The following is a 23,061-nucleotide window of genomic DNA, read 5'->3' on the forward strand; positions in this document are numbered from 1 at the left end:
CAGGCTCCTCGCAGGGAGCCTGATGTGGGACTTGATCCCCGGTCTGGATCTCCAGGGTCATGCCCTGGACTGAAGGCGGTGCTAAATTGCTGAGCCACCTGGGCTGCCCATCTCTTTCCCAATCTTACTGCCACAGACTTAGATCATGGTTTCTCACCTGATCTTCCAAATGGCCTTCTAACTAGCTTCCCACTCCTCTGAAACATCCCCCATGCTATCACCAGGGCAGTCTCTGTAAGTAACAATCTGATCAGCTCACTTTATGAGTCAAAACCTTCAGTGGTGAAAGGGAATATAGAGAAACGAGAGAAAATGAGTGAAAATATCAGTGAGGGTGACAAAACATGAGAGTCCCCTAATCTGGGAAATGAATAAGGGGTAGTGGAAGGGGAGGTGGGCAGGGGGCTGGGGTGACTGGGTGATGGGCACTGAGGGGGGCACTTGGCGGGATGAGCACTGGGTGTTATTCTATATGCTGTTAAATTGAACTCCAATAAAATTTTTTTAATAAAATCTAATTTATCTGGTATGAATAAAAAAAAAAACCCTTCAGTGGCTCCCTGTGCCTACACGGATGAAACTGAAAATCATTTCAGCTCAGAGTCATGCTCTTTTTTAAAAAAAAAAGGGAGGGAGAAGGAAGTGGGCAGGGAGAGAGAATCCCTGCCATGTCTCCCTCAGAACTATTGGGAGGGTCAAATAAAAATGTATGTAGAAGCACTCTGAAGACTATAAAGCAGCATCCAGTGCTTCTTAGTCTTTATGGGGTCACAGTTTCTTTGGAGAGTCTGGTAAAACCTCTAGTTTTCTCCAAAACACCAGCACACACATCTCCCTATGTGTAAAATCTGGCAACCAGTTTCAGAGCACCCGTGGATGCTCAAAGACAATCCCAATTAAGAATTTACTTAGGTATTTATTATTTTCACGTTGGTACACAGAACTCGAGTCAGCATCATCCAGCTAGCATTTCCAGCCTCACAAACAAGCAAGTGGCTCTCCTGTGGGCAGTCTGATTATTCATGCAGATGTCTAAAATATTCATCAGCAGGGTCACTGGGCACATCGTGAATCTAGGCAGAAAATTAGTACAGTAGTTAGAGTGGAGGGCTCATTTCATCTGAGCGCAGCTGTCCCTCCACACATAACTGTTTGAAAAGAACAGGTTATTTTGAAAACAATCAGTTGAATTGAGTAAAAAAAAAAAAACTGGCCAGTGGGCCTTCCTCTAACTGAATGAAAATGAAGCGAGGTTCCTTCCTTTTCACATAGTTCATCGATGCAAAAACAGGCCCACTGAAGCTATTCCATAGCATAAATGTTCATTATTCATGAGCCTGTTTTTTTGCAGCTGCATCTTCCAGCACTGGGCTCATTCTTTTTGTCTATATGTCCTTCTGCATGTTTGGGCCTATTTACATTGTATTTGAGTTCTCAGGGTTCTAGAAGGTAAGGAACTCTACTTACTCTGTATGTTTGCACAGAACACATCACACAGGATCTTGCCACAATATAGTACCTGAGGGCAGCAAATCCAGTTTGTCACCAGACCATGCACACAAAATCCTCACCAAAAAAAACCCCCAAAACAAAAATGATCACATTCCCCTTCAGAAGACTATGATAACCAGAGTTTGTATTACTGACCAAAAACTGAACCTTAATTACAGGTAATAAGGACATGCCACCAAAGTATACAACACTGCCATAAACATCTATCAGCATTGCAGGTAATAAACACCGATTTTACAGCATGGAACATCACATAAGAGGGGGCTCTGTCTACTAGGATACACACATAATGAAACCAAAAACAAAATGTATTCTTACCCTGAGAACATAAGCCTAAAACCAATGTTAGCCTTTGAAAATAACCACTTCATCAGCTGTTCTTTGCTTATGTCCTGAAAATTAGTGTTTTGGGCACACATATCTTAAGACATATCCCTTAGAAATATGAAAGTAGGTCTTTTATTATGATCAATTTCCAAAAAGCAGTCATTCTAAAGCATTGCCAGGGCCTTAAAGTCAAGTTCTTCAAAAATACCTGCATTTCCCTTTTTTGTCACGAGATGGCAACATGATGCATTGGTAAACCATAAAAACCGTTAAGTATTTATTTATCACTTTAGAAGTGAAGTTCTCAAACTTCATGATGTCAGGATGCTTTAAAAGCCCTTAAAAGTTATTGAGGACCCCAAAGAGCTTCTGTTTATATGGATTATATCTGTTAATGTTTATATCAGAAACTAAAATTTAAAACCTTTCATATTTTTATTAACCCACTTAAAATAATAAAAAATCTATTACATGTTAATCTAAATAGCATATTTTTGTAAAAAAAAACCCCACATTTTCCAAAGCAAAACAATCACTGAGAGATTTTTGCAAATCTCTTTAATGTCTGGCTTAATAAAAGACACCTGGGGTGGGGGAATGGGATAACTGGGTGATGGGCATTAAAAAGCACATGATGAGCACTGGGTGTGATACTACATGTTGGCAAACTGAATTTAAATATAAATGAATGAATGAATGAATGAATGAATGAATGAATGAATGAATAAATAAATAAATAAATAAATAAATAAATAAATAAATAAATAAATAAAAAAACCCTGGATTCTTCTGCTTTTCATTCCATCTGTTGTGATATACTGTTCTGATTGAAGCATTTGAAGAAAATCCAGCCTCATGTAGACATGTAGTTGGAAAGGGAGAAGTATTTTCGGATAATTATTGACATTCTTCTTTGATACTATACCAAAACTCAACAAGATATGACAGTTATGCTAAGTTAAAATGTGGCATTGGAAGCCTTATCAAAAAACTTTCATATTCTGCTACGTGAAAATCCACTGGTTTACTTTGCAATTTGAATGGATCTTGAATGCCTATTTTTTTCTTTTCTCTTTTTAAAGATTATATTTATTTATTCATGAGAGACACAGAAAGAGAGAGAGGCAAAGACACAGGCAGAGGGAGAAGCAGCCTCCATGCAGGGAGCCAGATGTGGGACTCGATTCTCCAGAATTATGCCCTGGGCTGAAGGCTGCGCTAAACTGCTGAGCCACCAGGGCCGCTCCCCCACTCCCCCGCTTTTTTTTTTTTTTGACATTATGTATTGGTTATTTGGAAAACAGTTCACTGGGTTCTGGAGACCTTCCAAATGTGGACACATCTCATTATTACAAAAATAAATAAATCACATTCATAAGTATCGCCACCAACCCTGTCAGAAAAGCCTTTAAGTATTAAGGAAGCTGTTAAGCTCACAGTAGAGGATACATGTTTCCTAAAATTCTTATTTTCATTTAAAAGAATTTTATCATCTACAATAAACACTGTCCCTCGTATCTCTTAGGCTTGCTTTATTTTCAAAAAAAAAATTTTTTTTAAAATAATGCTTATTACCCAAGTCTGAAGAACCTTAGTTTGTTAATGGTTCTGTCAAGTAAAAATGGCGTTCCATGAAGCATTCAAATAGTTGAGCTTGTACTCAATGTCACAAGGACTCTTCTTTGAGACATCATACTTTGGCTGGCCGAGAATTAAGTACTTTGCATGTACTTCCCCTTTCATCACAGGGACTATTCAAATGATCCATACTCGGGTCAAGACTGAATAAATTTAACAATTTCTACTGCTGCATCAGGGCCTTATTCCAAGTACAAGAATATGATTTCTAGGACAGTTTGGTGCCAACTGACTTGATCCAGGCTACGGTGCCAGCAATTTTACCCATTGCTTTTGTGCCACCAGTAGAAACACACTGAAAAAGGCAGAGGACATCTTGGTACTATGAGAAAAGTTTCAAATTCATGGATTTCCTGAGTTTTTTTTTTTTTTTTTAAGATTTTATTTACTTATTCATAAGAGATACACAGAGAGAGGCAGAGACACAGGCAGAGGGAGGGAGAAGCAGGCTCCATGCAGGGAACCCGACTTGGGACTCTATCCGGGGTCTCTAGGATCATGCCCTGGGCTGTAGGCAGTGCCAAACCGCTGAGCCACCCAGGTGTTCCTCTGAAAGAATCTTTGAGCTCTCAGGACACCCATGGACCACACTTTGAGAATCACACTTCAGGGTTAATAAAAGACTTTCAAGTAGAGTATTTCCTTCAGTCCTAAATATTTGGGAAATACACAGGGTAAGTATCCTGACTCCCCCATCTTGAGACTCAAGAATATGAAATTATTCACTCAAGATCACACAAGCTAGCAAACAGCACAGAGGAAACTCATCTTGGGGTTTCGTTCAGTCTGTATTCTTTCCACTGTATTACGTTGCATGGAAAATTGAAATGGATTTATGTCAGCATTTAAAAATAAATCTAAGTGGCAGGGGAGGCCTGGGTGGCTCAGCGGTTTAGCACCACCTTCAGCCCAGGGCGTGATCCTGGAAACCTGGGATCGAGTCCCACGTCGGGCTCCCTGCATGGAGCCTGCTTCTCCCTCTGCCTGTGTCTCTGCCTCTCTCTCTCTCTCTCTTTCTCTCTCTGTGTTTCTCGTGAATAAATTAAAATAAATTTAAATAAACATAAATAAATAAAACTAACTGGCAGATTTGGAGGAAAAGGAGAACCAGAATTGGGGGGCAGGAAAACCTTTATTACTAAAGTGCTTGGTTAAGGCCCTATTCAGTTTTCTCATTAACTCTTCAATTACACCTATTCTTTTGGCTTCTGACCTTAAAATTTTAAAATACAATAATTGGGGCCAAACATGAATTCAGTAGACACCAAATTTAAGTCGTCTCCTGATATGCAAGCTCACGATCTAGTCCATTTCTATAAGGATTGCTAGAGATCTTAAAATCTTAATTAGAAGCGCTATCATTTCATAGCAGTGAGGTGACAACTAAGTGTGTGCATGTTTCTCCAACTTTCTCTTAAGAAGTAGAGCACTAAATAGTTAACATTTTACACAGGGGGAAAAAATTGAAGTTCCTCTATCTGGTTGAAACACTAATATTTAGGGCTCATGTTATTAACACTAAATAGTCATTACATGCTTGAATGTTTAGTTTTTATTATTACTATTATTATTATTCATCTCTACATCCAACGTGGGCCTCAAACTCATGACCCCAAGATCAAGAGTCAAATGCTCTTCCGATTGAGCCAGGCAGGCACCCCCCCATGTTTGAATTTTTAAGGCTTTTAAATATATTATCTCATTTTATCTGTAAAATTGCAAAGATGCCACCTTCCTATTATCACCCTTCTACAGATGAGGCAATTGCGATTCAGAAAACTCACTTATCCACTAAAACAGCGAGTAAGTTGGGCAGCCCAGGTGGCTCAGTGGCTTAGCGCCGCCTTCAGCCCAGGGCATGATCCCGGAGACCCAGGATCAAGTCCCATGTCAGGCTCCCGGCATGGAGCCTGTTTCTCTCTCTGCCTGTGTCTCTGCCTCTCTTTCTCTGTCTTTCGTGAATAAATAAATACAATATTTAAAAAAATAAAAAAATAAAACCGTGAGTAAGTAGCTAAGTTTAAAACCAAATCTGTCTAAACCTGATTTGATGAAGAAGTTCCTGGTTTCTGTCTTTTTTTCAGGGTTTCCAGGAGTTCCTCGAAGCTTTGATCTGCACCTGCCACCAGAGCCTTGATGATGTTCACCAGTTAGGGAGCTTCCTATTGAGATTTAGTTGGTAGAATCAATGCTTGAGACATAAAGTTAATTTGATGTGCTGTAGACATTCAACCTCACAGTTAACAAATTTCATTCTTCCCATATAATTGATTCTCTCTCTAGCTTACCAACTTGCTATTCAATTATTTCTCAACATAAAACTGTCTTTTGAGGACCTGCCTTTCATATTTCTATGAATGTTTTTTCCCTCAGGACTGGAGGCAGGCATTCTTGTCTCCTTATCCGTCTCTCCCTTGGCTCCTTACTAATGTTCCCTCTTAATGCTACTTAGCCTTTTGGAGGCATTTGTTACATCCTCCCAACTAAGTTGTAATATCTTTTTGCCTTCTTCCCCACAATTTCTAACACAATACTATATAGATAAACCAAACGCCCACAAATGTTGTTCATAACACCCCATGGAGTTGCAATAATGATTTATTAAAATCTATTTCTTAAGGAACCTGTAACAGATAAACATGTTCTAAGAGGGTCATGCTGGTGCTTCTAGCAATAACTCAGCTCAGGGATAACCAGAGAAAAATAATTACCATTACTGAACTGAGGGTGAACTTAGAAGTCCTGCTTCCAGAGACTGGTCAGAAATAACATACGCTCATGAAGCTGGTGGCATACCGACCAGCCAGGAATAGATTGTAAGATCTTGGGTTATAAAACACAGGTCTGAAAGAATGGTTCTTCTGAAGGAGTGAATGACTGGATTGGGAGAAAGCCCACACTTGTACAAATGCCGGAGGAAGGAAGAGAAAGAGGAATGACAACACGAACACTACCATCGTGGCTGCTAACTCATGTACAGTGTCACTATTCGCCAGATGCTTTTCTAAGCACTTGACTTATGTTAACTCATTTAGCACTCACAAAAACCCTAAGAGGTAGGAGCCGTTGTTAACTGCATTTTATAGACGAGAAAATTAAGTCAGAGAAAAATTTAAGTAATTGCCTAAGGATACCCAGTTAAGAAGTAGTAGGGCTAGGATGCAATCAATTCATTCAAACTGTTTAAATATTTGCCTGACACTCCATTACCTAATGTTTATGTCTCAAATTTTAGAGAAATTACCATTTGGAGAAAGATTTAAAGAACTGCTAATATCGAGGCACACACTAGGGCACTCCCTCTGTTTAACCTGGAATTTATTGTCCTTTTAAAGAATATTATAAATCCTTGAACCCAACATGCTTTCAACTAGTATAATCACTTAAGCCCTTTGAAGGTTCCTAGTGACCAATGGCAGCTGCTCAGGAGCAGGAGCACGCTGGGCAGGAAGCACGGTCTCCGCCTGATGCCATAATTGGTCACAGCATCCCTCCTCTGGTCTGTGCCACAGAGCAACTCTCCTTAAATACCACACAATGACATCTCACTCTGCTTTCTCTCTGAATATCCAGATTCCTCAATCTTTCCTTGACATAAAATGGATATTGAGGGGGGAGGAAACTATAAATGATGTCCTCTTTATAAAATCCTGTACCTTCTGTTTTAAAAGAGTTTTGGTCCATCTTTCTGGTCATCTGAGGAGGTTGTGATTAAAAGAGCAAATAAGGGATCCCTGGGTGGCGCAGCGGTTTGGCGCCTGCCTTTGGCCCAGGGCGCGATCCTGGAGACCCGGGATCGAATCCCACATCAGGCTCCCGGTGCATGGAGCCTGCTTCTCCCTCGGCCTATGTCTCTGCCTCTCTCTCTCTCTCTCTCTGTGACTATCATAAATAAATAAAAATAAAAAAAAAATAAAAATAAAAGAGCAAATAATCTAATGACCGTTTCATGGAGCTTTGTCTCACCTGCTTCACAGAGGCCACTTTTACTTTTTGCCTCTTCTCTAATCTTACTTCGGAATTCAGTTTTCATTTTTAACATCTTCCAATTATCCAGTGATGTAGGGCCATGCAAGCAGCTAGTTAGTATCAGAATACAAGGCAATGAAGGAAGGAGCATCAGAACCAAAGCATTAGTAACCATTTGGCAAGTCTCTTAACCATCAAACTAAAGGAATGAATTTCCTTTCACACAACCACACAGGGTAAGTGCATCAAAGTTTTTACTAGAGAGCTCAGGCACTGATCCCTCTTGGGTCAGCTACCTCTCCAATCCAACTAGGAGTCATAATATTTTCATTAAAAAGAGGTACAGAAAAAATATTGGTAAGTACTCTTTTACCTATATTTCCAACAAGATCACTAAACTACCTGAAATCAAATTAAAAAAAAATATTTTATTTATTTGACAGAGACAGCACACAAGCAGGGGGAGCAGCAGGCTCCCTACTGAGCAGGGAGCCCAATGGGGGCTCAATCCCAGGACCCTGAGATCATGACCTGAACCAACGGCAGACACTTAACCAACTGAGCCACCGAGCTGCCCCGGGGAGAACAAATTTAAAATCAGTCTATCAGGTCTGCTCTTCCTTCCCAAACCAAGGCATCCAAATTATAAAAATGGGATCCCAAACTACCCAATTGTCATAAAAGCAGTGCTCTAGTGTGCCTGCTGAACACTAGAGGACTTCACACATGGTTATTCCTGAGTCCACTCAGATAGGGTATTTCCTCCTCCCTCAATAACTGAAAAATTCTCCTGAGCCTAGTGCCTACTTACAATTCATATCTGACATACCTGAAATGCCTATTAAATAAAAACGAAGATAAAATAACATAGGTTTATGGTTGCAATTTTGCTTTTATGGCATTTGGGTCATATCTAGGATTATCTTACTGCATCTTTGGTCACAAATGCAAGCTCCTTTGTTCCCGTGAGGAGGTACAAAGCCCTTTATGACAATCCTTTTTATAATGTATCTAAGAACTCTCTAACAGCTAGAACTGGCTATACTGAAGAGTTTTTAATGATGAGGCTGATGTAGTTGCTGAAATGTAATAGGATTTTAGGGTAGAGTTGTGGAAAGGAAAAAAATAACAATCATAATACTTATGGAATCATGGGATCTATTAAAAAAAATCAAATTTCCCATAGTCTGAGAGTCACAGAATAAAATAAATTTTCAATCCATGCAAACAGAACAAAACAGTGGTATAATGTCTGCAATATGGAATTTCAAAAATAACATTTATATGCCTACTTAAAAGCTGGTAACCTATCAGTACTCCCCACTACCAAAAAAAAAAAAAATCATACTAGCTCAAATAAAAAATGTCCAAAGTTACCAGCTCTCAGACTAGACTGGTAGAGAAATCATCTGCATATTCCAAACTACTTTTTTAGATTTATATCCTCCCGGGTCAGAGACAGATAATCATTAATTCATTCAACCAATATTTCTTGAGGATTTTTCTGTGGCTACCAACTAGGTATGTTTTAGTGAGCAGGACAGACTTATCTTCTGATCAATTAAGAGGCCTCCTGCTGGGCTCTAACAAAGCAAAAATAAATAAAAGTTAGTAAATGATCAGTAATGACAACTAACTAGCTTTAATTAATAAGACTTGAGAGCCTTAAAGAGGGTATTTATTCCACCTGCAGAAAATTTAGAGTAAAGTAGAATATAAAATAAACCACAAGATAACCTTTCTATAAGCAAAGCTCTCCACTGAGGAATGTGAGAACGAGAAAATTCTTTGTTTTGCAATTTTCAGTTTGAGTAAGATAACGAAGTTTACAAAGAAACACTGTGCTTTTGCTCAGGAGATAAAACATTAATCTAACTGTTGACCTAGAAATAACATGAAATTATAAATTTGTCACATGAAAGCTTTAAGGAAACAAGCAACCTAAGTAGCTCACAGCATTGGTTAATGGTGGATTCAGTTCCTCTGTGTACTTACCAGTGTGAGGCAGAGAATTATAGAAGGATCCTTTTCTTCCACCATTTTTGACTGCTTTTGAACAGAAATCGAGTAGCAGAACCCCTTTACCTTCTGAAGTTCAAGTCTAACACATGCTGAAATGACTGTCAACTCTCATACATGTAACTGGAGTCTCAGAGCAATGCAAAATAACCAACATGAACTTAGTCAATTGGGTTGCACATTATTATACAAACTGGATCAGAATACGATTTACTTCTTGCTTGTCAACATAAATGCTTTAACATCTAATCCAATGTTCTAGACTGAAATTTTTATGAATTCATAAAAAAATACATAGCCAATATAGAAGATCTCCAGTTATACCCATCTACAAAGCAAAAACAAATTATGCCAGCCATTTGTCATAACTGTCAGTAAAGAATAAGTAACAGCTAAAAAGGCTTTAACTTAAGAATTGTGACTACATTAAAATGTCTATACTTGCAAAACCTCGCCATCATAATATAACAAGAGATTAACATTTCTTCAGAGAAGTCAGATTAAAGTAATCATATAGAACCTAGAGACTAAGTTGCAATTTGATGCACTACAGAGTTGCATGTGTATTCTGGCCTAAATCAGTCTTAAGTAATACATGATGTGGTATCAGGTTTCTAAGAGAATTGAGGAAATCCAAAAGAAATTGTCTCTGTCCTGAAGGAGACTAAGGGAAGATGAGGAGAATCTAGGTGGAGAAAAGTGAGTAGAGAGAAGATAAGCTCCTTATTAGTCTCTTAAGTGTTCAAAGCCAATGGCTAGTACACATGCTTAAACCCTATGGCCCCAAAGACAGAAACAACCATATGGCTATGTCAAGAATAACCTTCTCTACCCCCACCTATCAAAATACTATGCATCCTCAATATCCACTTTTGTCACCTGTTTCCTGAAGCCTTGGGTTTCCCTTAGCCAAAATTAACCTCTCCAACTGATGTTTCCCTAGGACTCTGCTCCTTTTCAAAGACATGCATCATGTTGCATACTTTATCATGGTTACGTTTTATCTCTTATTTCTCACACCAGATGATGAGCTCATTACAGATAGAGGAACATCCATCTTTGTATAACTTACTATGCCTAGATTGGTAAATTTCACCTACAATGAGCTCAATGGAAGTGTCATTTTTTCTTATGTAAAGAAAACTTTATTAAAGACTTTTATTAAAGACATTTTAGAAAGTTAAGAGGAGGCATAGTAGTTCCACTTCTAAGAATTTACCCTAAGGAAACATTCACAAAGACATACAAAGGCTTATGTGCATGGATGTTCATTATAGCATTATTCATAACCCTAATGATTATTGTGGTAATAATAAAAACAATTATCATGTATTGTGTCTGTGTTTTAAGTCAAGCATTATGAAAGCACTTTGTCTTACCTTACTTAATTGTCATAGCTGCCTTAGGAGGTAGATATTATTACCTATAAGCTCGGAGAAGGTAAAATATATCCAAAATCAAACAACTAGTAAGAGATGGGGCTGGATTGTGAACCCAAAAGGTCTGACTCCAAAGTCTGTGCTCTCCCTAGACAGAACTTGCCAGGTACCAAAACATGTTCTAAATACTTTCCCTTCCCATCCCCACATAACCCTCACAGGAATCCTCTGAGGTAAGCACCATTATAATCCCCAATTTACAGATAAGGAAACTGGGGCACAGAGTTTAGGAAACTGATCAAAAATCCCCTAAGTAAGAAATGGTAACCCTTGTATTGAAACCTAGGCAGTCTAGTTATGTTTAACGGTCTTTTCCTACTTAAAAGAGCAAACCACTAGAAATGACCTAAATATTCAAGACTAGTTTAAATATATTTATGAACATATGAACGAAGCAGCAAAATGTGAAGGGCAAAAAGCTGGGAAGTGTCAGTATCTTCATCTTCAAATTATTCCATCAGATTATGCACATCATTTATCCTTTATTTTTTATACGTTAAGTTCCTACCTGTATCCGATATATTCTAGAAAAGTCAGCATAGAATAACAAAGAAAGCACTCAGAAGAAAAATCACAAGACCTGAATCTCAGACCTAACCGTACCACCTACTATCTCTGTGATGTTGAGCAAAACCTTAACCCAGTTTTGGCTTTCCCTGAGTCCTTGTTTTTTTATTCTGTAACACAAATTCAGACTGAATTTCTTCTAGCATCTGTAGTCTATATAATCTCTGAAATCGCAAAGAAAAGAACCTTCGCTCACACCAACCCTGAAACTACCCGTTAATAAACAGTGTAAAGTCTAGGTAAGACTTTAAAACAAACAAAAAAAGCTTCAATGGAGTTTTGATAAAATTTAAATGTTGTTCAGCTTGAGCATCCCAAATACTTGCCTGCTCCCGATGCTCATCCCAGATTCACTTCTTGGTCCCTCCCCTTCTGGCAATGTGACCCAAGATGTAAAAATGTCCACATTCAGAGTTCAGCACCAACATGGATATACCAACTCAAGCTGATCTCTACTAATTTACCCCCCATCTTCTCCTGCTTCCCAACCTCCAATAACCAAACTGCAAGAACAAAATCAACTATCCCATCTACCCAAATCATCTCTAGTCCAAAGCTCTGGCACTGATCCCAATCCCAAACTTCAATATCATGGCTCTGTTTACGGGCTATTTCTCCTTCACTTGGAACTGGTTCTAAGTTAGTTCAGCCAGGAATAAGTATCAGCCATCACATACTCATTTGACACCCCGATTCTCCACTTTTGGTTTGTCATTAATTCCTAACACATCTTTGATCCTGTTGTAGATTATGGTCTACTGGGGCAACACACCCATAGAAGAGGTGCCTCTGTCCTCTAACCTCTCATTCACAGAGACATCACTAGGTGACCACAGGATGCCTCCCACGGAGCCCAGACACAACTTCACAATCCTCATCATCGTGGATTCCAAGGGGCCCTGGCCAATGATGAGAGTTGGGATGCAAGATGAAACCCAACTGCCATCCGTGGTGTCCCATTTCGTTGACTGCCACTCTGATACACACCAGTTCTCATACCATGACTGGGCTAGCAAAAGAGCCCTGTAACCAGACTCTGGTACAAATCTCTCCAGTCTATTCTTTACATGATCTCTCTTTCTCCATCTCACTCATCCTCAGTGGTTCCCCATCACCTGTATACAGATAAAATAAAGATATATTCCCCTTTGTCAGGTCTTCAAGAGCCTCTCCAACTTGGCCCCAATCTTCCTCTCCCAGCCTCTCTCAATCCTCTAATAGAGGAGCTTGTCAGCTATTTCTCAGTTTTAGCTTTCTTTCATCTAACAAAATCTCAGACAAAAATCCCAATAAATTAAACCGACACAAACAGCACTGTATAGATGTTGAAATAGGCTCAGGTGGTTCGGCGGCAGCACACCTACTTTGGGGCCCCACAGGTCTGCAGTAGGAGATGGGGCTCTCCCGTAGAAGTGCCAGGAAGGCCTCCTGCCACCATGCAGACCAGGGAACATAGGAATCTAAATGCGAGCCCTAACCAGCCCTGGGTTATAAGCCCTTCTGAGACTACAAAACAAACCAAGGGAAGAACTAATCAAAAGAGCCCAAACACTTAAAAACCAGAATCCAGAGATACACACAGACATCCCCCTCCTCATACATAAATTTAACATGATTTTCCTCTGCTCTGAAAATGTCAGTGCTCAGCAAGGGACAGGACAAGGTTAAGAGAATCTGACAGGAAGGACTGGATGGAGTTGAAAGCTGAAGTCCTGCAAGTTTATCTACACAAGCAGCACAAGTTCTTCTGGCACATTCCCAGCTCAGCCCATCGCCCTCCAGCTGCATAATAGCAATAATTTTTTTAAACACCCTCATTCTGCCCTACCACATTTCATAACGCGTAAGGCCCAGCTGGATGGTGTGTAGGATTTTGTCAAGCTGTCTTTAATCTTTCGCTTTACCTCCATTCCTAACAACTGAGCTGGCAAGTACTTAAGTGGCTGATGTTTACATCCTGCATGTTTTATTGTTCGTTTCCAGGAAGCACTTTTGTTGATAGAGGCCAGGGGCAGGAGTGCCATTTGTCAGAGCTTAACCGTGGTGCTCCTTACCCAGCTAGGAAACCCTCTTGCTTCACCTCCCAGATGTTCAAGCATTTCTTTACTCAATTATTTTAGTTTGCATTTCAATTTTTTTTAAATGTATACGCAGCTAACAGTTTATCTGAAAACACAAACCGAAATCATCTTCTTCGCTAGGTTCTCCAAATGTCCTTCATTGTACCACGTACGTCTAAGGATTCAGTTATCTGTTGAGCACTGCCACTGAAACAAACCAGACAACCTCTGATGGACCCTTCTGTTCTTGTGAACCCTGATATATTTTTTAAAGGTCCGCTTCCCAGAAATCCTCTGTCTGCAGGCTGTCCAGGACATGGCAGATGTAGTCCTCAGCAAACATCTATAGGTGCTTCAGCATCAACCCTGATGGCCTTCTAACCTCACACTGCCACACCTTGCCACCCATTACATGGCTTGACTCATAGTCTGAAGTTATGTGCTTACAGGTTGTGGAGCAATGTTAGCATGAAAACAACCAAAACAGAATTGGATTAACCTACAGGGGTAAAACTTTAGAATACGTTACAAAACCAACTCTAAATAATTTTAGGAACCTATTGTTGAGAGATATTTCATAAAGTTGCTCTTCTGTTAGGATGAATAGACAGCTGACCGGCATTCTTTCTGGAACTCAACTTTTCTTTGGCTTCTTTGGGATAAATATCAGGGAAAGGCCTAGATTGGGCCAAACAGAGTTGGACTGCCCCCCAGAATACCTCATATGTTGTGCAGGCTTGCCCACAATTGAGTTCTTAGCTTCTTGGGCTTTGTTTGTTGTTAAACTGTTCCAATCTAGAACAGTGACCATTCCTAGCAACACCTGCTAGTGACCTGCCTGAATTAATTCCTTCTACCCAATCAGATTAAGTATGGGCCTACTAAAGAATAAGACCATACATTGTCAAGAAAGAATTATCTATTGATTTATTCAAAAAGTCAAAGACAGAATGAAATGGATGGCACTTCAACAAAATGAGTGTCTAAACATTCAATTTCAAGGCAACACCAATGAACTAAGGCAGGAGTGCAGGTGAATAAAACAATCCTCACTGCCCAGGACAGACTGCTATTAATGATCTAAACTTCTTCTGCACTATTAAGTTAAAGGTCCAGGATGAACCTCAATGATAGTCAGACTTCCTACACAAAGGATGTCCCGCTTACTCAAAATGCAGCAGGGCCCTAGCCCCACACTTCACTTCTTCTTAATGTACATCTCATTCCACTCCCTCACCATGACGCTCACCCATTCAATCACATAATGAACCCGACATAAAGCGGAGAGCAGGTGTGCGCAATGTTGTTTTCATCTCCCCACTTGGAGTTATTAGCACCACCCATCACTCAATCTGGCAGGTCCATTTTAATATTAGCATCACACGCACGCTGCACTCTTGAGAAAGGAGGCCATTTCAGACTTTTTGGTGAACTATTACTTAGATAATAGAGCATTTATTTCATGTCATTATAAAATTAAACTTTACCTCTGGGTCTTTGCAAGGCTAATAGTTCAACTTCCCTTTTTGACATGGAAGAAGATAAGATTCTCCTGACACAAAAATACGAAAGGGCATTTTTAACCATGGTGACAATTCTACGAGGCTGCTGGGCACAGGAGATTATGTTTTTTCAACTGTATAAAAACATGTACAATAAAATATTTTTAAAAACCACACCATGTTACTCATGTGAAGAAAATATAATGCCCTCCCTTTTATTGCCATGCTACAATAGTTTTTATGTACAACCAAACTGAGTTTCAGAATCATTCACGCTGTCAATCATACATTACAGCTCGACTCTCACCAATGGTATCGTCCATTATGCACAATTTATAACTTGTTTAAAGAGAAAGGAAAACATTTTAGAAAGTGGTGCATAAAAAATAAGGTTAATATAATGCTCTGCTTCCTTTTATACAATTATATGTATTTTGAGGAAATTCTTCATGGATGTGTTCAGAAGAATGGAGTATTCGTTTTTAGAAGTTAATTACATATTATTAAGTTCCAAGTATCATGGGAAATTAGTTTCAGAGCTTCAGTTGTACTTGAGGATTGAAAAGACAAACCACACCAAGATTTACTTGTTAAGGGTAAGGTAGGTCATTCTAAAGACACACACATCTGTCATTTCCAGGTAAACTTGACCAGAATAAAGTTGAGATGACTGAAAAGATCACTATTAGAAGTTTTCTAAGTTTGCTAATAAAGATAGTAAATTGCGGGGCTGAAATCTGTCATTCGTTAATCAAATTTAATAGTAATTTCTTCCTGCAGACACATGCAGAAGACAAATTATCAATTTCTGTAAATCATAATTAGTTCAGAGGCAGATTCCAATTCTCCTAAAGATTAGCTCAGTGTAGTTTAAATTAAAGGCACTCAGTTACCATACAAATTGTAGGAAACCTTAGCCTTCATGGAGATGCTTGAAATCTCAGGTTATGACCACTTGAAGATTTGTGGTAATAATTCAAAATGCTTTTACTTTGTTATATTCACCGATGCCAATTTTCACTGAGTGCACGGGCAAGGGACTGTGTAGAGTAGCAGTAAATGCAGTTCTTGCCTGCTTGGTTTTCTCCCACATAGATGGCTTTGCTGCCACGGAGACACAGGGCCCCTTCCAATCTTTAATTTTCTTTAAGAGTGGATAAGTGCCGTGAGCAAAACTGCTCACCACTGCTCTTTGAGGTGCTTATTTAAAAAGAAATAAAACATGATTAATTTCAAGTGCTTTACAATTAAAAATATATGACAGGAGGGTCATCTGGGCAATTTAACTACACTGGGAAGGGTCACAGGCCTCTCAAGTTTGAGAAACCCTGAGCCAGACTCGATGCATGTATTTATTGTCACTGGTAGCATATTAGATTATTAAAAGGGACATGCTAATGTGACATTTTACTATTACAAAGGAAACTCAGTACTAAAATTAGAGCATAAATCAGGCAGATATGCTTCTAGACATGCAATCAACTCTGTCTTCCACTCATCTTCCTTTACGCATCAAGGGGTTATATTAAATTTCATTTTGTATTTATTTGTTAACTATATGTGTTGCTCCTTCCTAAGTTCGGTGTGAGCAACAAAAATTTAGCTGCATCCTAGTAAAACAGATTAAGTTTAATGCAGATAAAGCAAGACGATTAGGGTGTCAGAAAAATATACTTTAAAAATCAAGACTAAAATATAAACCTATTAGTTTTGAATATTTATCCAGATTACATTTCATATGCAAGACTCTCTTCAATAAAGCTCCACTTCTTTATTGCGGGAAAGTATCTCCACCCATAAAAATAGTAAGATCTGTTGAAAAGGAACAGGACAGCCCAACTCATTGGGTTCCCCAAACAATGGCTAGTTGGGGGTGTAAACGGCAGACAACACAAAGTAAATCACTGTCATGAAATAATAATTAGCACTATAAAAATAACCTCCATTGCCTGAGCTGACTAATGCACGGCTCCTGTTTGAGCCCATATTTCAAGTCTGAAAGTCACCAAATGAAATTAGCACTTTCATTCCAAAGGCAGATTCTGTTGGTATTTTTGCCTGGAAGGAAAGGGAAACCATTTCATACTGTCTCACTAATCCAAAATAGCAAAAACTTGTCATCTCTGTTGCTTAAAGGGAAAGCTGTTCCAGGGCTTGGCAGAGAAGATCACAGTTCAATTCAACAGTATTCTCTCCTCTCTCCCCACGCCCCGTTGTTCTAAGCCCCCCATCAGCAAAGGGATTAATGATGCATATTTTATCCAGTCTGTGCATGTCTGCAGAACTGGGACCTAAGATTTCTCGATAATAAGGCCAAAGTCATGAGCCTGACACCCACGTGGACCAATTAGTTCTAATCTGTTTCATTGCCTCACCAGCTCTAAGGCTAGCTACCCCATCACGAATGTGTGCTGTTGGTCAGAGGGTGATACAGGAACTGCATGAAAGTGGTTCAGTTGGTCCAGCATGGGAGGCGGTGAGGGAGGGAGGCAAGAGAGGAAGAGGGAGGGAGAGAACCAGGGTGAGAAGGGCCCTGTGAAAATCTTAGAAGCACATCGTCTTCATGTCTGAGAGCCTATGACCACTATTCTTTATGGAAAGGACAACATATCTGGGTCATATATATTTATTTTTTTATTTTTATTTTTATTTTATTTTTATTTTTTTTTTAAAGATTTTATTTATTTATTCATGAGAGATACAGAGAGACAGGCAGAGATACATACAGGTAGAGGGAGAAGCACGGTCTATGCAGGGAGCCCAATGTGGGACTCAATCCCGGGACTCTAGGATCATGCCCTGGGCCAAAGTCAGGCCCTAAACTGCTGAGCCACCTAGGCGTCCCAGGGTCATATATATTTAAATTGCAGATAGAAATACATGGTGATTAAGAAAATGGCTAGCCAGATAATTTATTTTGAGTCTGTCCTATACTAACTTTAAAAAAATTAACTAAATCTATATAAAATTAAACAATGCTTATGAATTTAACACTATATTTCATGCCTTAAAAGAACTCAGCACATTACCAATTAGCATTTTCTTTGTTTGGAATTCATTGAATTTATATCATCCTTCAACACTGTTTAGCTAAAGCAAACAAAAACAAGAAAATCACATTATTCTTTCTAAGCCATATAAAAGTGATCTGGAAAGTCACGTTTAAAATCGCTATCATGGATTAGCTTAAGGCAATTACTTCACTAGCCGCATTCTTTCACGAGGAGTTAAAAAAAAAAAAAAAGAAAGAAAGAAAGAACGAAAGAAAATCAAGCTTCTTGCCTAACAAGAAAAATGAAATCCCATTAGTTGTGTCTCCAGTGTATATTAACATTCCTTTTGTTTAGAAAGGTTAATATCCCCCAAATAAAGGAGCATACAGTGCCTGTTAAAATAATTACATCATGACATTTTAGAAAGGTTGGCAGATAGACGTGGTTGCAAGCAAAGAAACAAACAAAAGTAAAAGCGAGTACTTTTTAAATTATCCATGACTTTAAAAAAAAAAAAAAAAGTAAGGCTCTGGAAATTCCACCATGTTTGCAATTTCCTGCCAACTTGTCTGGTCTCCGGTATCTGGCTTTTCTCCCTCTTCCTCAATATCTTTCCGTCATTGAGAAACTTAGGAAGATGTACCTTCATGCTCTAAATCAGATGCTCCATTATCTGAAAAGGAAACTACAAATCTGACAACAGAATGATTTCACAACAGATTGGTGGTTGATTGTACATGGTACCAACATCAAACCAAAGTATTCATGGCCCCTTGGAGTCCTACAGTGGGACACAGTAGTATTTGGTGTCATTAAAGGATGGTTTTTCTATTCTGGGCAAGCTGATCGAAAGGCCCCAAATCCATAAGATCACAAGCAGGGAACAATTAAACTTTTTGAATTTGCTTCTCTAAGACCTCAAAGAAAGCACTTCAAACTTCATGCACACAAACTATAGCACCGTGATCCGGCTGTTGGAGGCAGAAAGAAGCCATTCACCACAGAAGGAAAACAAATTCTTCTCTCACATCTCTGGATAGAGCAACTTTTTAAAATCAAAAATAGGCAAAATAGTAATATAAAATCGAATGGGCTCCTTTGGAGTTCCAGGCCAAAGAGCCAGAGAAACAGGTAAGGCAGAGAGAACGAAAGCCAATGGCTTCCCCCAAACCCCTTAAACCCTAGAGAGCATCTTCAGTTCAGGACAGCAGATCAGGGAATCTGATTGAACTAGTACTTTAAGAGGCTTTCTTAACATTCCCAATAGTCATAGAAGGCTTTTACATCAGTAATTCCACCAAACACTAAAGTGTACATATGCAGAGCTGTAAAGGCCACCACCTTCAGGGTCTAAAAAAGAATCTAATGAAAACAAATGCAAGGCCCCCAGTTCCCATAACAAAACATCCCCAGTAAGGGGCTTTGCAGCATGGAATGAGGCTCCCTAATCCCATCGTGTGCAGACACAGGGCCGGCACTTCAGGAGCCATCCCCGCACACCTGTGGAATGAATAAATGTCTTCCCAAACAGCGTCTGCCTTCCACATCTAACTGACATTTCTATTTACATGTCACAGGCTTTGTAGAGTGCTGGCTAAAGTGGAGAAAACATTTTTTCCCCTAGAAGCTCTAATCTTTGGGGGAGGGGGGATCATATATAAATTAGAGACTGAGAAAAATAAATTCCTTTTTCTTCCACAGTCAAGGAACATGTATTTCCTACTAAGAAGGCATAAGAAAAAGAGGAGCAGCAGGAGGAGGGCAGACACACAGCACATGTTTAGTGCTGGGCACAGTGCACTCTAAGTATCTCACACAAATTAATTAGTTTAATCCTCACATCGCCATATGAAATAGGTATTCCTCTCCTCATTTTGCAGTTAAGACAGAGGTAAATTTCATTCACCCAGTGCCTGGCACAGCCAGATTCCAAGACCAAGCAGTCCAGTTTGAGATTCTGTGCTTTTAACTTACACTCTACTATTTAGAATAACACTATTCTAGAACATTCTGTGATAATGGGAATGGCAGAAACACTAGCCACCTGTAGCTATTGAGCATTTGGAATGTGACTGTGATTGTAAAATGGAAGTTTTAATTTTACTAATTAAGTTTAAATGTAAACAGCCACATGCTGCTATTTATATGTAAGTTCAATTCTATAACCGTTTGTTCAGCTAATGAAATGTGAGATCTGTTATGCATCTTCTTTCTGAAATCAACTCTTAGTAATTTTCTATCCATTCACAAGTCAAAGTTCAGTAACTACTCAACATGCCATATGAGTGATAGAAGTATCCTGATAACACACAGCGTTGTAACTTTTAAACCTCATCTTGTCCATACTTCCCTGCGGTTAGTGGGGGGTGGTGACAGAGGGATGGGGCAGCAGCAGATATGCTCATGTTCTCATTCAGTCATAGTTCTCACATAACCTTCGGAGCACTTTTCACATAATTCATTCAACAAATATTACTGCAACAAACAGATGTCCACTAAAGTCTATGGTGAGAATAAGCAGAGTACTGCAAAAACACCTTCACACACTATATACAACACCTGTGTCTGTGGTATATACCCCAAAAACGTTGGACCCATGGATGAATGGATTGACAGACCAAGGGAAAAATGCTGAGGCCTCAAGAAACTTAGAATTCAGGAAAAACATCATAAAACTTTTATCATTTTCCCTCACAAACCTGCTCCATGTTTCCTTTATCAGTAGTATCCACTCAAAGGAGCCAAAAATTTAGTTATCTTCAAATCGTGTCACTTTTGTCTGTGTTTCTCAGACCCCTCTCTGTACACTTGTGGTCCTGACGATCTGCTCCAGTTTGGCCCCATTTTCTTTGGATCTTTGTAACAGTCTCAGTCTTGGTCTCCCTTCTTCCAATATTGCCTCACTTAAATCCATCTTCCATAAAACTCCCAGTGTGACCTTCCTAAAATGCAAGCGTGAACCAGGCACACTTCTGGTTAAAATCCTTTGGCAGGCTCTCGCTCTTACCAGACAAAATGCAAGCTCCTTAATATGGTGTGCCAAGGCCACAATCTCCTGGCCAGCGACAAACTTTACAGCCTCATCAGTCACTTTTATTTATTTTTTTTGAAATAACAAACCCCTCTTCTGTTTATATGTTTGCAGACCTTAATTTTTTCGAGAACTGGAAGCCAGGCCTGATACTGTAGATCTCCAGCACTGAGTTTGGTACCTCACAAGCAATAGGCACTGAATTGATGCTTACTTAACTAACTAAAATGCAAGCAAAAAAAAAGATAATTAAAAACAGAAGTTTGGAAGTTATATTTACCATAATATGAATGGATTATGTATCAATGATAAAAATGAATACAAACAGGGACACCTGGGTGGCTCAGTCAGTAAAGTGTCTTTGGCTCAGGTCATGATCCTGGGATGGAGCCCAGAACTCTGCCTCAGTGGGGAGGGGAGCCTGCTTCTCCCTCTCCCCCTGCCTGCTGCTCCCCCTGCTTGTGTGTGCATGTGTGCTCTCTCTCTCTCTCTCTGTCAAATAAATAAAATCTTTTAAAAAAATGAATACAAACAACTTAATTTTGGGCTGATAAGGAAAAAGTGAATTTAGAAGATATTCTGAGGGGCACATGAGCTACAGTAAATTTTAAGAGAATATAACAAAGATTAACAATTACCAGCTCAGGTGACATAGCAGGAGTAGGGAGAGTGGAACTTTTACCTCATTTTCTCCATGTCATCCAACTTTGTCCACTGCCTTCCCAGATACCACCCAGCTCATCTCCAAGAAAGGTTTGTCTTTAACCTATCACAAGAGCACAGAGTCGAGGGGGGTTACAAGTGGGCAGCATCATTTAGCTCCAGAGGTTCAGCACTTGTTCTTAGCAAGCCCCAAACTTTTTGCTTCTCAGTATGTCTTCAGTGTCATTTGCCAAAAGGCACTAAGGTCCCTGGATTAAGATTTGGAATAGACAGAAGAATTGAAAGCATCCCTTGGATCAAGCCTAACCCCATGACCTGATCCAGTTTCTCTGAAAGGTCTCCAATGGGGTCTTGAATGTAGATTCCCATTTTGCTCCTTCCTGCACTGGGAAAAGAGCATGCTGAGTGGGGAGAGTGGCAGGACAGAGTGTAAGCCTTCTTGGGTGCTTGAAGATCTCATCACAATTCTTAATAACTAGGAAGAACAGAGTATTCAATTTGTAAGGATTTTAAAGTACATGAAGGGAAATGGGAGAGAAGGCTAGAAAACCAGGCTATGGTGATAGACTACCAACCTAAGTCAGTTCTATTCTGTGGGTCCAAAGCAGTGATGGACTCTTTGTTTTAAACTATAGACACAACAAAAAAAAGCCTAGTGTCTAGCATAGTAAATAACTAATAAGGATTTAATCTGGAAGCAATATCTAAGCTGACCTGGAAGCAAAAAAAGAATGAAAGATGTCAAGGAAACTGGTTAAGGGGCTAATACCATAATCTGGTGTGAAGAAAAACTTCAAAAAATATTGAAGATGGTTAACTGATAAAACAATCAAGGAAATTTATCATTGACTGAGGACCCACTATGTGCCATCATTATGCTAATCATTATTGGAGCTCCTCGAGTCCACAAGTTAAGCACGATCATTCCTTGATTTCAAATTAAGAAACAAGGCACAGAGAATGTGTAATTTACCCAAGGTCACACAGCTCAAATCCATCTGTGGCCAAGGACCAAAGAAGGTCCTTCCACCCACACAACTCTGATTGCCAAGATCTGGAAAACAACTGGAGAAATATTGGGGATGGGTTGGGGTTGGTTGCATTTTTTTTTTCTTAACCTAACTTGGGGGTGGGGGAAAATCCTATTTTTTACAGTATTTTTGTTTTTGTTTTTCTATTAACATTTCCTTTTAAGGCCTTGAATTTTTACTAAATTTCCTCCTGACTTAAAAATCTTCTAATCTGGGAATTTGAAATCTCGGTACTTAATGTTACACCAATTTTTCCAAAGAGTTCAAACCACTTTAATACCAGTACATGGCAAAAATTTGCAGCCATTTC

The 23,061-nt window shown here is 39.3% G+C and overlaps 1 protein-coding gene and 2 long non-coding RNA genes across 19 annotated transcripts in view; all 3 read right to left on the minus strand.

Moving 5' to 3' along the window:
* CADM1 (cell adhesion molecule 1) overlaps nucleotides 1–23,061 on the minus strand; it is a 324,893-nt gene that overhangs the window by 158,574 nt on the left and 143,258 nt on the right. The gene's annotated exons all lie outside the window — the stretch shown is intronic.
* LOC144311301 (uncharacterized) lies at nucleotides 897–14,251 on the minus strand. Of its 2 annotated transcripts, XR_013376852.1 has the most exons (5): nucleotides 14,148–14,251; nucleotides 10,845–10,888; nucleotides 9,442–9,588; nucleotides 5,520–5,639; nucleotides 897–1,073 (listed from the first exon to the last, which is right to left on the minus strand). It is a non-coding gene; the product is annotated as an uncharacterized LOC144311301 (long non-coding RNA). The 2 variants fall into 2 exon arrangements; XR_013376851.1 differs by lacking the exons at nucleotides 5,520–5,639; nucleotides 9,442–9,588; nucleotides 10,845–10,888 and having other exon boundaries at nucleotides 14,089–14,244.
* LOC144311302 (uncharacterized) lies at nucleotides 18,497–20,093 on the minus strand. Its single transcript, XR_013376853.1, has 2 exons — nucleotides 19,867–20,093; nucleotides 18,497–18,699 (listed from the first exon to the last, which is right to left on the minus strand). It is a non-coding gene; the product is annotated as an uncharacterized LOC144311302 (long non-coding RNA).

The sequence above is a fragment of the Canis aureus genome, chromosome 3, assembly GCF_053574225.1.
Source record: "Canis aureus isolate CA01 chromosome 3, VMU_Caureus_v.1.0, whole genome shotgun sequence".
Classification (NCBI taxonomy): Eukaryota; Metazoa; Chordata; class Mammalia; order Carnivora; family Canidae; genus Canis; species Canis aureus.